Source organism: Hyperolius riggenbachi, chromosome 11, assembly GCF_040937935.1.
Source record: "Hyperolius riggenbachi isolate aHypRig1 chromosome 11, aHypRig1.pri, whole genome shotgun sequence".
Classification (NCBI taxonomy): Eukaryota; Metazoa; Chordata; class Amphibia; order Anura; family Hyperoliidae; genus Hyperolius; species Hyperolius riggenbachi.
Genome location: NC_090656.1, coordinates 26,982,542 through 26,999,964, shown reverse-complemented (window position 1 = coordinate 26,999,964; position 17,423 = coordinate 26,982,542).

Genomic DNA, 17,423 nt, shown 5'->3' with positions numbered 1-17,423 from the left:
GCGCTGGGTCTCCTCCTGCAGGCGGCAGGAACTGGCTCAACTTCCCCTTGAGGCGTGGGTCCAACATCATGCTGATCCAGATGTCCTCCCTCTGCTTCATCTGGATCACCCTGGGGTCCCTGCGCAGGCACGTCAGCATGTGCGCTGCCATTGGGAAGAGGCGGGCCACGTCTGCTGGCACATCGACGTCAGTGCTGTCCTCATCCTCCTCCTCTGCCGCCTCATCCTCTCTCCACCCCCGCACCAACTCAGCTGCGCTGTGCTGATCCCCCTCATCAGCTGCCAGGTCAGGGACCTCCACCAAGTCCTCCTCCTCCTCCCCCTCAGAGGTGGACTGCGCAGCTGGTTGCCGCTCCTGCTGGTCCAAGGCTGCCGCTCCCTGTTCCAGCAAAGCATCGAGGGCCCTGTTCAGCAGAGAAACCAGGGGCACCCACTCGCAGACCATAGCATGGTCCCTGCTCACCATGTTTGTGGCCTGCAGGAAGGGAGCCAGCACTAAGCACACCTGCTGCATGTGCCTCCAGTCATCATCGGGGACGATGGACGGGATGTTGCTGGTCTTGTCCCTTCTCTGAGCTGCGGAAACATTGGCCAGGGCAAGGTACTGGTTGACAGCGCGCCTCTGTTCAACCAGACGCTCCAACATCGCCAGGGTGGAGTTCCAGCGAGTCGGAACGTCAAGGATCAGCCGATGGCGTGGCAGATCCAGCTCCTTTTGCACGTCTTCCAGGCTCGCACAGGCTGCAGCCGAGCGCCGGAAGTGACGCACAACATTCCTTGCCGTTTCCAGCAGTTCGCCCATCCCCTGGTAGGTGCGCAGGAACTTCTGCACCACCAGGTTCAGCACGTGGGCAAGACAGGGGATGTGGGTCAGGTTTCCCCTGTGTATTGCAGCAACCAGATTGGCCCCATTGTCGGCCACCACCTCTCCGACTCTGAGGCCTCTGGGGGTCAGCCAAATCCTCTCCTGCTCCTGGAGTTTGGCCAACACATGGGTTGCCGTCAGCTTGGTCTTCCCAAGGCTGACCAAGTGCAGCAGCGCTTGGCAGTGGCGGGCCTTCACGCTGCTGCTGAGGCGGGGGGTTTGGCCAGGTGTGCCGGAGGATGGCAGAGGATCGGAGGAACCTGCTGCAGTTCCCCTGACCCTGCGGGGTGGCACCACCCACTGTGTTGCTGCTGCTGCTGTGCCCGCTGCTGCTCTCCCATCCTCACCCCCTTCCACCAAGCTGACCCAGTGGACAGTGAAGGACAGGTAGCGGCCTGTCCCGAAGCGGCTGCTCCAGGAGTCCATGGTGACGTGGACCCTTTCACCAACCGCGTGCTCCAGCCCTCGCTCCACATTGGCCATCACAAAGCGGTGCAGTGCAGGAATGGCCTTGCGGGAGAAAAAGTGTCTGCTGGGGAGCTGCCAGTCTGGGGCTGCGCAAGCAAGCAGCGCACGAATGTCGCTCCCCTCCTGCACGAGCGTGTACGGCAGGAGTTGGGAGCACATGGCCCGTGCCAGCAAGCCGTTCAGCTGCCGCACGCGACGGCTGCTGGGAGGCAGAGCCCTAACCACCCCCTGGAAGGACTCGCTCAAAAGGCTCTGGCGTGGCCTTTTGCTGACACGGGAATCAGCAGACACAGCAGAGGAGGCCACTGAGGACTGGCTGCCAGAACAGGCCTCAGTTTCGGCGGCAGGAGTTGCAGAGGGGGGAGGAGCAGTGCGTTTCCGCACTCCTGCTGGTGCTGCTGGAGGAGCAGGAGGGCGGGTGGCTGCTGTTGCTGCTGCTGCTGCTGAAGGCTGTGCAGTGATGGGTGTGGTGCCACTGCCAGCACCAGATGCCTTCAGCCTCTGGAACTCCTCATGCTGGTGGAAATGTTTAGCCGCAAGGTGGTTGATGAGCGAGCTGGTGCTGAACTTTAAGGGGTCTGCACCTCTGCTCAACTTCCGCTGACAGTGGTTGCAAGTGGCGTACTTGCTGTACACAGTGGGCATGGTGAAAAAGCGCCAGATTGGTGACAGAAACATCCCCCTACGGCATGGAAGCGCTGCTGCCTGTCTCCCTGTGGTGGTTGGGGGGGGGGCTTGGGTGCGGCTGGTGGTGGTACTGGCTGATGCTGCTGCTGCTGCTGCTGAGCCTGAGACACCAGCAGGGTGTGGGACGCTGCCAATGCTTGCAATGATGCGCCTCCTTGCAAGGCCCACAAGCGCATCCTCCTCCTCCTCCTCAGAGCTGCTGAGGACGACATCCCCTGGAGGTGGTGGCACCCAGTCTCTGTCTGTCACCGGGTCATCATCATCCTCCCCCTCCTGAAACATGTCCTGCTGGGATGAGGACCCCCCAAACTCCTCTCCTGATGCATGGATGGGCTGCTTGACTGTCGCCACAGTCTTGCTGTCCAATCCCTCATCCCCCAAAGTGCCCATCAGCATCTCCTCCTCAAGATCGCCAACAACAGCAGACAATTTACTCATGATGCCTGGGGTCAAAAGACTGCTGAATGACAGGTCGGCGAGTGACGGTGAACTGGCCTCCTCCCCAGACCCTGCTGGGCGGCTGCTGCGAACAGGGGTGGTGGTGGTGGTGAGGGTGGAGGCCTCGGATGCAGAGCTGATGGCGGGCTGCTCATCCTCCGTCATGAGTTGCACCACAGTGTCTGCATCCTTTTCCTCAATGGGACGTTTCCGACCCGGCTGGAGGAAAATGGGAGCAGGTGCTACACGCTGCTGCTGCTGTGTCTCTGCAGCGTGAGTTGCAGATGCTCCTGCTGGGCGGCGCCCAAGGCGTCCACGGCCAGTGGCTATGGGAGGAATGTTAGCCACTGACGCTGCTGCTGCTGCTGCGGAACTGTGCATGGTGGCGCGCCCGCGGCCGCGGCTTGCCACAATGCTGCTCCCTCTCCTCCTGATTCCCTTGCTGCCCTTCCCCTTGCCCAAACCGCGCTGGCTGCCACTTCCAGACATCTTCAATGTTTTGGGCGTATAGACAAAAGTTTTTTAAAAGGGCGGGTGAAAAGTGGGGTACTTTAATGGAGTGGGTTGGTTGGTGAGGTGACTGAGTGAGTGTCCCCTAGTACAGTAAGTAAGTAGTAACAGTCAGGAAGTACAACTAGCAGTTACAATAATCAGTAGTAATCACAAGTAAATTTAGTGTGTGTACACTCAGACAGTGAGTGACCGCACGCAGGAGCTAGTAGCCTATGAACACAGTGACTGAGTGTCCTAGACTCCTAGTACAGTAAGAGTAAGTAGTAACAGTAAGTAGAACTAACTAATTACAATAATCAATCAGCGATCAGAAGGAAATGGAGTGTGGGTGTTGTGTGTACACTCAGACAGTGAGTGACCGCACGCAGGAGCTAGTAGCCTATGAACACAGTGACTGAGTGTCCTAGACTTCTAGTACAGTAAGAGTAAGTAGTAACAGTAAGTAGAACTAACTAATAATCAATCAGCGATCAGAAGGAAATGGAGTGTGGGTGGTGTGTGTACACTCAGACAGTGAGTGACCGCACGCAGGAGCTAGTAGCCTATGAACACAGTGACTGAGTGTCCTAGACTCCTAGTACAGTAAGAGTAAGTAGTAACAGTAAGTAGAACTAACTAATAATCAATCAGCGATCAGAAGGAAATGGAGTGTGGGTGGTGTGTGTACACTCAGACAGTGAGTGACCGCACGCAGGAGCTAGTAGCCTATGAACACAGTGACTGAGTGTCCTAGACTCCTAGTACAGTAAGAGTAAGTAGTAACAGTAAGTAGAACTAACTAATTACAATAATCAATCAGCGATCAGAAGGAAATGGAGTGTGGGTGGTGTGTGTACACTCAGACAGTGAGTGACCGCACGCAGGAGCTAGAAGCCTATGAACACAGTGACTGAGTGTCCTAGACTCCTAGTACAGTAAGAGTAAGTAGTAACAGTAAGTAGAACTAACTAATTACAATAATCAATCAGCGATCAGAAGGAAATGGAGTGTGGGTGGTGTGTGTACACTCAGACAGTGAGTGACCGCACGCAGGAGCTAGTAGCCTATGAACACAGTGACTGAGTGTCCTAGACTCCTAGTACAGTAAGAGTAAGTAGTAACAGTAAGTAGAACTAACTAATTACAATAATCAATCAGCGATCAGAAGGAAATGGAGTGTGGGTGGTGTGTGTACACTCAGACAGTGAGTGACCGCACGCAGGAGCTAGTAGCCTATGAACACAGTGACTGAGTGTCCTAGACTCCTAGTACAGTAAGAGTAAGTAGTAACAGTAAGTAGAACTAACTAATAATCAATCAGCGATCAGAAGGAAATGGAGTGTGGGTGGTGTGTGTACACTCAGACAGTGAGTGACCGCACGCAGGAGCTAGTAGCCTATGAACACAGTGACTGAGTGTCCTAGACTCCTAGTACAGTAAGAGTAAGTAGTAACAGTAAGTAGAACTAACTAATTACAATAATCAATCAGCGATCAGAAGGAAATGAAGTGTGGGTGTTGTGTGTACACTCAGACAGTGAGTGACCGCACGCAGGAGCTAGTAGCCTATGAACACAGTGACTGAGTGTCCTAGACTCCTAGTACAGTAAGAGTAAGTAGTAACAGTAAGTAGAACTAACTAATTACAATAATCAATCAGCGATCAGAAGGAAATGGAGTGTGGGTGGTGTGTACACTCAGACAGTGAGTGCCCGCACGCAGGAGCTAGTAGCCTATGAACACAGTGACTGAGTGTCCTAGACTCCTAGTACAGTAAGAGTAAGTAGTAACAGTAAGTAGAACTAACTAATTACAATAATCAATCAGCGATCAGAAGGAAATGGAGTGTGGGTGTGTGTACACTCAGACAGTGAGTGCACGCACGCAGGAGCTAGTAGCCTATGAACACAGTGACTGTCTGACTGAGTGTCCTAGACTCCTAGTACAGTAAGAGTAAGTAGTAACAGTAAGTAGAACTAACTAATTACGATAATCAATCAGCGATCAGAAGGAAATAGAGTGTGTGTTGTGTGTGTACACTCAGACAGTGAGTGCAGTGCGCACACGCAGGAGCTAGTAGCCTATATGAACAGTGACAGTGAGTGTCCCTACGGGTACAGTAAGAGTAAGTAAGTACAACTAACTAACAATAATCTATCAGTAATCAGAAGGAAATAGAGTGTGTGTACACACAGACAGTGAGTGAGTGCACACACGCAGGAGCTAGCTAGTAGCCTATAAACAGTGACAGTCAGTGAGTGTCCTACTCCTAGTACAGTATAACTACAATACTATTAGTAAAGGACAGCAGAAATACTGGTATAGTTGAGAGAAATAAACAGAGGACAGCTGCCCACAGAGGCAAGGCCCCCCTGAGGCCTAAACCTGTAAGCTTGCAGCAGCTGCCTGTCTCTAATGTAACACACAAGCTACTAACTAAAATACAATGTCTATCTAACTAACAACAATATAGGTGTATATGGCAGGTGTAGGTGAGCACAAACGCTAGGTAAATGATCACAATAGAGCACTTGCTAAGCCAAAGCACAAAGGAGCAACTCTCTCTCTGTACAAGTCTCAGGCAAGCATGGAGAAACGGAACATGGCGGCCGCTATTTATAGGGTAGGGGCTGGCCAGGGTCCCCCTCTGTGATTGGCTGCCGTCAGAGGGCCTGGGAGCCCTCTGATTGGCTCTAAGGACATCAATCTGGGCTATGACGCTATTCGAGCTCGGTACCGAGCTCGAATAGCGCCGGGTTGCTCGAATAGCTCGAATAGTGAATGGGCTATTCGAGTGTACTCGGATAGCCCATTCGAATAGCTACAGCTATTCGGAGCTCGAATACCGAGCTCGGATAGCTGAAAAAGAGCTCGAATATTCGAGCTACTCGAATATTCGAGCTCTGCTGAGCACCACTGGTGCGGAGGGTTTCCTCTCAGGTCCGCCAGGGGGCATGGCCTGGCGGGGGCGCACTTCCGCATGTCTCTGCCCAGCAAAGAGTAGCCGTTTGCCCCGCCCGGGACTGGCGTGGATGGGGAGGTGGAGGGACTCTGCTTCAAATTATCCTATCAGGTAGGCAGCTTTCTGGTTTACCATCAGGTCCACTAGGTAGGACCTGATTTGATTGGTCAATGGTTTGTTAACAATGCTGATTGGCTGCCAATGCCATATGTCCATGCCGTGTATATATAAGTCTGTTTGGTCATTATTTGTTTGGTCATGCACAGCATAGCTTGAAAAAGAGGTATTTTCCTCGAAACGTCGCATATTAGCTGTTTGCATGTTTTTATTCGATTATAGGAGTATTAATACATTTGATGGTGCCGGCTTCATCTTCGTCTTTACTTTCTGTGTCTGGAAATAAGGAGTTCGGTGTTGGGAAAGCACTATTTTGCATTTTTAAAAGAGAAGGTATTTGCAAGTATTCATCATGTTCCCATCCAGTAAAGTCATGCCAAAGATGCCTAGATATCAATATTTAGTAAGTATCGCCCTCTACGTCTCGAAATTGATAAAAAAAAATATGAATTGTAATTTCACATAACGATAGAGATGGGCAATCTGTATAGTTTTGAGTGTCATGCAGACTTAATTCAATTCAAAAACATCTTGGGACTGGGCCAGTCAAAGCACTTCTTGCCACTTCCTGGGGGGAGAAGGTAGGAAAAGGGTGGATTAACTGCAAAGATTAAAACAACTGGATCTACAGGAAAGCTATGCCTGGGGTACCCAGATGACAATATTTAAAATAAAAGGTAAGTGTTGCACTTACTTGTCAAAAATTAGACAAATTGATTTGAATTTTATTGGCATGTAACAATTGTGCCAGTTTGGCTACACTCGCTCACTGGTCTCAATGTCTCAGAGGCACTCATACCCAGTGAGAGAGTGTAGCCAAGCTGTTTTAGGCAGGACAAATTGTTCTTAGAATTTATTTTTCATTAGGTGTCTTTTGTTTTTTTTTAGGCACTTTACACAGAACCCTGGTGATTATAGTTCACCACAATTGTGTACCCTGAAATATGTTTCTAGACCCAGATCTAATCAGGCATTCCACAGATGAAGGCCAAAACAGCCTGAAACAGAGATGAGCGCACAGATTTTGTGGAATTCTGAAGGAGAATTCTGTAATTTCAAGTTGAAAGTCAGAATCTGGAGTTCATCGAATTTTGATTTGAGTGATTTCTCTATAGTAAAAAAAAAAAAGAGAAAATTCTTCTCCTTCCTTCTTGCCCTCCTCCCAGTTTTCAGATATTCCCACCCAGCTCTGCAGTAGAAAGTGCATTGTCTCAGCATGACAAATATTGACCAATAAGAGAGGAACAGAGGAGTGGGAGGGGAAAACAAGAGGGGAAGAGTCTTCAGCCAATCAGGCTGCATTAGTTATGTCTGAGGGTAGAGTAAAGAAGAAGAAAAAAAAGAAAATCCAACATGCCTTACAACTTCCTTTCTGTGACAGATGTACCACATAAGAGCCAGGGAAACTGGGGAATGATGTTTTGTGGAGAAGAAAATTAAGAGTGATTTTTAACTTTTGGATTGCCTGGTTAGCATCCCTTATTACTTGTTTACCAGCTAAAAATAAAGAATTGATTATTGATTTTATTCCTTACAGTTACACTTACACTATTGGAAGAGCAATGAGGTGATTAATTTCTCTCTGTAACACATGCCAAAACCCTCAGCAGGCAGCTGTTCACAGTGCACACCTCAGCCTGTAGACAGACAGGCTCTGAATGCTTCTACACCTGATAGGACCTCTTGTCTCCTCTTTTCTCTTCTGACTTCTCCTCGTTCAGCTAATCAGGGCTCTTTCAGAATTACTCAATGGTCAAATACCTTATATACTCGCTTATAAGCTTAATTTTTTCAGCACAAAAAAATATATCCTGAAAACGTAACCCCTTGGCTTATATGCGAGTTAGTGGAGCAGAATGGATGGTGGAGTAGGTTTTGTTACTGGCAGAGGAGCGTTAGGCCCCGTTCACACTTGCATTTTTGGAAAAAACGGACCGGATGTGCGGACCGGATCTGGACCGTTTGCATACGTATTCATCAGGTATGAATACGGCTGCGATCCGGATCCGTTTTTTTTAAAGAGATAACACACTATATAAATTCCTGGGGTCTGGGAGGTCAGCAGAAGCTGCACCTGTAGAATCAGGTCCTCCGCTGTTTAGGCCTCACCTCCACGTCCGACATACTGCCAAACAGCTCCAGCACAAAGTCACTGCTGCTCCACTCCAGAAATGCTGGGCCCATGAGTCCCCATCCAAAATGTCCGCTAGAAAATGCATAGGAAGTGGGGTAGAACATCCGGTTTTTATAGCCAGTGTGTTCTGTGCTTTCCTCTTCCCATTGGTTTCTATTGCCGGATGGTGCAGTCAGGCTCCAGTCCGGGTGCGTCGGCCGGATGATCCGGACCTAAAAAATGGGGCTCGTTGGAAAAGTGTCCGGATCCGGTCAGGATCCGGTCCGTACGGAACGAATGCGTGTGCACGGCCGCATAGACTTTGCATTGCTATGCCGAACGTCCGTTCCGTTTGTACAGTATACGGTCCGGATCCAGCACGGCGAATCCGGACAGCGAACGCTAATGTGAACCAGGCCTAAGGATCGTGCACTAGTGATCCTGCTCTTGCCAGCTTGCTCCCTGCTGTGTTCGTGCCCCCATCCCCTGCACCATGGTGTGAAGACTGTGCTGCTCAAGTCAAGACTACCTGTAGGTTCAAGGCTTGTAGAACGGAGCATGCAAGCAACGTGTAAGCGGTGCAATGATCGGGATTTTTCATGTGTGGCAATCGCTGTGTCTCATATCTATGACGCCATCTAGTGGAGTCTTGAGACACAGTTGTATCATAATTGGGGCACATCTGGCTATGGGAGAGGGGGCTAACGTGTACTGGGGGCACATCTGGCTACTGCGAAGACGGCTATACTGGGGAGAGGGCTTATACATGAGTCAATCACTTATTTCTGGTTTCTGCAGGAAAAGTGGTACCGCGGCTTATGCGCGGGTCGGCTTATATGCGAGTATATAGGCAGGCAGCAGCAATATACTGTATGCATACAGACAGCGAGTCACCATACTACTGTGTATATCAGGATCTATACTTAGTAGCTAATGCATCTGCATGTAGCACCTCTGAAATGTACAGGTAGTCAGTGCATGCACACACGTTTCCCTATTCATCTACAGCCATTGCACAGCTTATCTGGCTCCTCTTAATAAATGACCACTATCGCGGAAAAAGTAGGCAGTTAAAATCTGACAGAACCAGGTTTTGGGCCAGTCCATCTCCTCATGGGGGATTCTCAGGGTTTTCTTTGTTTTCAACAGTGTTTCCTGAACAGCAGTTTAACTGACAAAATAGTAAGATACCAGCCAGCCTCCCTACTCACTTGCACACTATTTTTTCAGTTAGACTTTGCAACGGCTGTTCAGGAAATGCTGTTGAATAAACAAAGAAAACCCTGAGAATCCCCCATGAGGAGATGGACTGGCCCAAAACCTATCGGTTCTGTCAGATTTGAATTACCTACATTTTTCACGATAGTGGTCCTTTAAATACATGTGTGGCAGCCCTGTAGTGGCACAGCCAGCTATCTCATTTTTAACAACCCTGCGCATGCACATACACCACGCTTGTACAGTGTTGAAACTTTTTTTTATTTATATACAAAAATAAATAAATAAAATGTTTTAAGAACATATAATGATATACCCCAGCATTACCTAATATTTAGTAAGCAAGCACTCAACCCAATTTCAACTAGAAGCCTGTGATTCCCATGTCATTTTTCAGATGCATAATTTGCATGCAAATGTAAATTCACATATTCCTATATATGCAGGTTTTATGCACATTCGCTTTTTTATTTTAATTTTTTTGACAAGGAGATCCAGGAAGGAAGTCTTATTGACATTACTGATTGGGAATGTGAAAATGCACACAACAACAGCATGTTGTCTGGACATCATTTCCACCTCTGTTGGAAGCAGGCCCACTTGCAGAAATGTACGTAATGCTTCCCAATGCACAAGTGCAGTGGAGTTGGAGCAGGCCTGGATTTACCTCACAGGAGCCTATAGGCACAGATGATCTGGCACCCTAGACTCCGCCCTCCATGAACCTACAAACCCCTGCCGAACTGCACCGTAAGTGTGCTGGCTGTCCCAGCTGTCACTTCTCCCTTACTTCCCTTTAGGGATGGTCGTAGTCAGCCAACTTCGCTACGCTGGAACTACGCGTAGTTTTACGCAATTACGCTTCGCCAAACTACGGCTTTGAAATCAAATGTTCACTTCGTATGCATTTCGTAGACTACTCGTTAAAATACGCAATTACGCGTAGTGCGAAGCGTAGTGTATGCGGATGCTTATGCTCGGATGCAGAAAATTTTATGCATTAATTCTTTTAATTCTTCATTAAATGCTTGTACCAGTAACTCTTCTATGCGTACATTCCCCTTTCCAATGCGTAAATCTGTAAGTATGCAACCGCACGCAGAAAATTTGCCGCGAGTAAAGCACTCGTAGTTCACTATGCAATACACATGTCAACTATGCATAGTGGGCGTAAGCTACGCGTAGCCGTACCTCACTACGCGTAAATTCGCAACTGTAGTTTTGAAACTTCACCTACGAACTACGATGCGTAGATGCGAACTACGATGCGTAAATTCGCACTGACGTAGTTTCTGCTCATCCCTGCTTCCCTTTTTTCATGACAGGTAGCTACAGGTGCCCCTCAGTATTAGGTAGACAGAGGTACCCGTCCTTCAGTATTATGTAGCTAGAGGTGACCCAAAGTATTAGGTAGCTAGTAGTGCCCCCAGTTAAAGGTAGATCTCATCAGTGGAATGCTGAGTCGGGTGAGTAACCTCTCATTTACACTGACCTTGGGGCTCTATAGGGAAGGTGGGAGGGAGGCACTCGGGGAGGGGAGTGGGCCGCCTTTCCATCATCAGGCGCCGGTAGGCACGGGCCTACAGTGCCTTATGGTAAATCCAGCCCTGAGTTGGAGCAATTTGCATTTTTTCACATTGTGTGCGATTCACTATTGCCAACAGTGCAGATTGTTTTTTCCTGGACTCAAGTGTGTCCCCTGCCTAATTGTCAGTTATTGTTGATCAGGGCAGTATGTAGATTTTATAAATCAGCCTTGTAGTTTGCGTAGGCTGGGAGGTAGTCTCCAAACCCTAACATTTTTAAATCGAGATTGTTAGCCATAAAATCAAATTCCATTTACCCACTGTTCTGAGTTTATTATGCAGTCTACATCCTGACACTGCATTGCAAGCATTCCAATATAATCAGAAATATGTCTGCTGTAGTGAATCTCATCTCAGTCTGCCTGGCTCTATTCTGGTACATTGCTGGGGGGAGGGAAGCTTGTTATCTCCCCTCTCACATAACCTCCTGGCTGAGGGCAGTTCAGTGTGCAAGGAGGCTGAGAAGGGAGAAGCTGCTGAAATCTGATCTATGCTGTGCTCATGTGTTTATGAAGCAAGCTAGATATGACAGCGCAATTTCTAGGAGAGAAAATAAAGAGTAAGGGAGGAAAAGACATCAGGATTGGCTTCAGGCAGAGGCAGTAACGATGGAAAATGACTGGAACCAATTTCTCTTTATTAACTATATAAAATGTACTGAAATAAAAATGTGGACAGTACATTACATACTGTATGTTATGTAAGTAGAACAAGCATTTATGTACTTATATATGTTTTTTTTCCCCCTCGGATAGTATGGCTGTCCCTGCTACTTTAAGTAGAACTGAAGAAAATATGAACAGAAATAAAGAACTGGAGATACAATGAACTGTTTGTTTGTATCTGTATTTTGTGGCTGATTATGTGATCAGGCAAATAATAGGCGACATATAAATTCAGATATTTGCATATAAAAGAGGTGCATCTTCTTCCCCCCGCCCCTCTCCCCAAATCCCGCTCGGTGTAATCCTGCAGGATTATAGTATAGAAAATTCAATGTTAATCTACAATTGACATTCCAGTAATGAATGCGTCGTCCCATTTTACTCCAGCTGTGCGATAGACAGAAAGCTATTTCATACACTTGACTCTTCTTATAGAATACAGGCGAGATATGAATCCCGAATACATTCGCTGTCACCTCCCAAACACATAAAAAGACAATCTGAGAGAAGAGTGGCTCCCTTGTCACAAATGAGACCCGTTGGAGGGGGGATGAGGGCCAGGAATGTGCTCTTATCCCTCCCGGGTGATGGGACAGCGCGGAAATCTGTTTTTTGTTTGGAAATTGAAGACAATTTGTTGATTCGGCGTTCCGCCGTGCGTGGCTTTGCGGAAGATGGAATTATTTATTGCCTTCTCGTCCTCCTCCAGTCCCTGATTAAAGACATCGAGAAGGATGTCAGAATCAGAAAACAGTTTGGCTTTATGGACTGTTTTGAATGTAGACTGTCATTTCTACTTCCACTTTAGAAAAGCAATTTATTTTATCATTTTTTTATTTATTTCTTTTTTCTGCTGTTGCAACTGTCTGGACATAAAACATAAAGTGACCTCAGGTGGTTTCCCTTCAACAGATTAAAGACATACAAAGGCACTTAAAGGATAACTGTAATGAGAGGGATATGGAGGCTGCCATAGTTATTTCCTTTTAAACAATACCAGTTGCCTGACTGTCCTGCTGATCCTCTGCTTCTAATACTTTTAGCCATAGACCGTGAACAAGCATGCAGCAGATCAGGTGTTTCTGACATTATTGTCAGATCTGACAAGATTAGTGACATGCTTGTTTCTGGCCACAACTGCAGCTACCGTAAACAGATCAGCAGGGCTGCCAGGATTCACATGCAGAAAAGCTCTGAAGAAGAGGGATGGACCCCTTGAAACGTCAGCTGTTCATTACATTGTGCGAAGGGACGTCCCTCTGAACAGCACGATTCTGTACCCTATCAGCGGGGACTTCGGTATTCGCACGCAGCGCTAGATACCTGCGGCTTCACGAACGTTAGTCTCTCCCTGCTTGTTGGAAAGGCCGTCTTCTTGTGGAGGATTGAGACACAGATACCTGTCACCTAACCACCCATTCTCTCTGGACGGGTGACGTACGAACGTTGACCCAGTTTATAGCTGATCTGCAATTTGATTAAGCAGGATTAAGCAGCCGTCTTTGAACTGCATACATGTCACAGGATCTACTATAGCGGCTGTATCATTTGGTTTCAAAGAGACTGCATGCATATACAATCCATTACCAATGCAATTTTATGGAATTAATACTCTTGCCTCTGATAGATAGAGTTGGGCCGAACCTCCGATTTTAGGTTCGCGAACCTGGTTCGCGAACTTCCGCGGATGGTTCGGTTCGCATTAAAGTTCGCGAAACGCAATAGACTTCAATGGGGATGCGAACTTTGAAAAAAAAAATAATTATGCTGGCCACAAAAGTGATGGAAAAGATGTTTCAAGGGGTCTAACACCTGGAGGGGGGCATGGCGGAGTGGGATACATGCCAAAAGTCCCGGGGAAAAATCTGGATTTGACGCAAAGCAGCGTTTTAAGGGCAGAAATCACATTGAATGCTAAATGACAGGCCTAAAGTGCTTTCAAACATCTTGCATGTGTATACATCAATCAGGTAGTGTAATTAAGGTACTGCTTCACACTGACACACCAAACTCACCGTGTAACGCACCGCAAACAGCTGTTTGTGTAGTGACGGTCGTGCTGGACTGGTGCGCACCATGGCGAGAGTGCAGGTTTTGGTGGCTTTACAGCCCATATGGTCGCCTGGCTGATGTAGCTGAATGACAGAACAGTGACTGTCCAGCTGATCAAATTTGGTCTGACCACAATGAGGCAACGACCTTATTATCGTGGGTGTGCCCCCCGAGACACTCATCTAGGCGCCGGTCATTGCTTCATTGTGATACGCAAGCCCCTTCACCACGGCAAGGTAATGATCACGAAGGGGAATGGGTGCATGTACATGCCTTTTCTTTTGTTGTTGCAGCTGCCCGCAGTGCAGCCAGAAAAATTAGGCAGTCATGTTCACGCACCAGAAAAATTATTACAGCGGCCGCTGCTAGCAGCGGCCTAAAAAATTCAGCAATCCGCCTGGAGTCCCGGACCCTGTTGGTGGTGGCGGAGAAGGTAGTCAAGCGGCCTGCAGGCAGACATGCTGTGTGGAGGGACTGGGAGCGACTTAGTCTTCTTGGGGCAGGCCAGGCAGCCAGTCACACGGCGTGCAGGCAGAGATGCTGTGAGTGCGGGGACTGACTTAGTCTTGGGGCGGGCAGCAGCCCTCCGGGATCCATGCCTCATTCATTTTGATAAAGGTGAGGTACTTAACACTTTTGTGACTTAGGCGACTTCTCTTCTCTGTGACAATGCCTCCAGCTGCGCTGAAGGTCTTTTCTGACAGGACGCTTGCGGCAGGGCAGGAGAGAAGTTGGATGGCAAATTGGGACAGCTCTGGCCACAGGTCAAGCCTGCGCACCCAGTAGTTCAAGGGTTCCTCATCGCTGTTCACAGCAGTGTCTACATCCACACTTAAGGCCAGGTAGTCGGCTACCTGCCGTTCCAGGCGTTGGTGAAGGGTGGATCCGGAAGGGCTACGGCGAGGCGTTGGACTAAAGAACGTCCGCATGTCCGACATCACCATGAGATCGCTGGAGCGTCCTGTCTTTGACTGTGTGGACACGGGAGGAGGATTAGTGGCAGTGGTACCTTGCTGGCATTGTGCCGTCACATCACCCTTAAAGGGACACTTAAGTCAAACAAAAAAAATGAGTTTTACTCACCTAGGGCTTCCAATAGCCCCCTGCAGCTGTCCGGTACCCTCGCCGTCTCCCTCCGATCCTCCTGGCCCCGCCGGCAGCCACTTCCTGTTTCGGTGACAGGAGCTGACAGGCTGGGGACACGAGTGATTCTTCGCGTTCCCAGACACATTAGCACCCTCTATGCTGCTATATGGTATATGATATATGCTATAGCAGCATAGATGGCGCTATTGTGGCCAGGAACGCGAAGAATCACTCGCTTCCCCAGCCTGTCAGCTCCTGTCACCGAAACAGGAAGTGGCTGCCGGCGGGACCAGGAGGATCGGAGGGAGATGGCGAGGGCACCGGACAGCTGCAGGGGGTTATTGGAAGCCCCAGGTGAGTAAAACTCATTTTTTTTTGTTTGACTTAAGTGTCCCTTTAAAGGCATTGTAAAGCATAGTTGACAGCTGGTTCTGCATGTGCTGCATCCTTTCCACCTTCCGGTGAGTTGGTAACAGGTCCGCCACTTTGTGCCTGTACCGAGGGTCTAGTAGTGTGGCCATCCAGTACAGGTCATTCCCCTTGAGGTTTTTTATACGGGGGTCCCTCAACAGGCAGAACAGCATAAAAGACGACATCTGCACAAAGTCGGATCCAGTACCCTCCATCTCCTCTTGATCTTCCTCAGTGACGTCAGGTAAGTCAACCTCCTCCCCCCAGCCGCGAACAATACCACGGGAAGGTTGAGCAGCACAAGCCCCTTGCGATGCCTGCTGAGGTTGTTCTCCTGCCGCTGTCCCCTCCTCCTCCTCCTCCTCCCCCAAAGAAACACCTTGCTCATCATCCTCTGAGTCTGACTCGTCTTCTGCACACGACTTCTCTTCTTCCTCCTCCTCCCCGCTCTGTGCTGCCGCAGGTGTTGAGGAAACAGCTGGGTCTGATGAAAATTGGTCCCATGCCTGTTCCTGCCGTAACGGTTCCTGGTCACGCTCATTCACAGCTTCATCCGCCACTCTACGCACAGCACGCTCCAAGAAGTAAGCGTAGGGAATTAAGTCGCTGATGGTGCCCTCACTGCGGCTCACCAGGTTGGTCACCTCCTCAAACGGCCGCATGAGCCTGCATGCATTTTCCATCAGTGTCCAGTTGTCGGGCCAGAACATCCCCATCTTCCCAGACTGTTTCATTCTACTGTAGTTGTAGAGGTAGTGGGTCACGGCTTTCTTCTGTTCTAGCAGGCGGGAGAACATGAGCAGGGTCGAGTTCCAGCGAGTCGGGCTATCGCAAATGAGGCGTCTCACCGGCATGTTGTTTTTGTGCTGAATTTCCGCAAAGCGTGCCATGGCTGTGTAAGACCGCCTCAAATGCCCACAGAACTTCCTGGCCTGCTTCAGGACATTCGCTAAGCCAGGGTACTTTGCCACAAATCTTTGAACCACTAGATTAATGACATGTGCCATGCAGGGTATGTGTGTCAGCTTCCCCATATGCAAAGCGGCAAGCAGATTACTGCCGTTGTCGCACACCACGTTGCCTATCTCCAGGTGGTGCGGGGTCAGCCACTCATCCACCTGTTTCTTAAGAGCAGCCAGGAGAGCTGCTCCAGTGTGACTCTCCGCTTTGAGACAAGACATGTCTAAGATGGCGTGACACCGTCTTACCTGGCATGCAGCATAGGCCCTGCAGAGCTGGGGCTGTGTAGCTGGAGAGGAGAACTGCCACTCAGCCAAGGAGGAGGAGGAAAGCGAAGAGCATGTAGCAGGAGGAGAGGAGGTGGCAGGAGGCCTGCCTGCAAGCCGTGGAGGTGTCACAATTTGGTCCGCTGCGCCCTGCTTGCCATCGTTCACCACCAGGTTCACCCAATGGGCTGTGTAGGTAATGTAGCGGCCCTGCCCGTGCTTGGCAGACCAGGCATCCGTGGTCAGGTGTACCCTTGACCCAACGCTCTTCGCAAGAGATGACACCACTTGCCTCTCAACTTCACGGTGCAGTTGGGGTATGGCCTTTCTCGAAAAATAAGTGCGGCCTGGCATCTTCCACTGCGGTGTTCCGATGGCCACAAATTTACGGAAGGCCTCAGAGTCCACCAGCCGGTATGGTAACAGCTGCCGAGCTAACAGTTCCGCCACGCCAGCTGTCAGACGCCGGGCAAGGGGGTGACTGGCCGAAATTGGCTTCTTCCGCTCAAACATTTCCTTCACGGACACCTGACTGCTGCTGTGGGCAGAGGAGCAGGAACCGCTCAAGGGCAGAGGCGGAGTGGAGGAGGGTGCCTGTGAAGGTGGAAGGGAGAAAGCGGCAGAAGCAGATAATGCACCTGATGGAGGAGGAAGAGGAGAAGGAGGGTGGCTTTGCTTTTGTGTGCTGCTGCTGCTTTTGCTCAGGTGGCCATCCCATTGCTGTTTGTGCCTTTTCTCCAGGTGCCTTCGTAAGGCACTTGTCCCTACGTGAGTGTTGGCCTTTCCACGGCTCAATTTTTGTTGGCAGAGCGAACAGATGGCTTTGGTCCGATCTGAGGCACACACATTAAAACATTTCCACACCGCTGAGCCACCCTGGGATGTGGGCACTATGGGGACCTCAGCAGCTGATGCTGAAGGGCATGTTGGCTGGCTGTACATAGGTGGCGATACATGGTGCCGGACTCTGCCACCAGCTGTTTCTGACGAAGAGCTGCCCCAGCTTCTTTCAGCAACTTCTCTCCTCCTACTACTCTC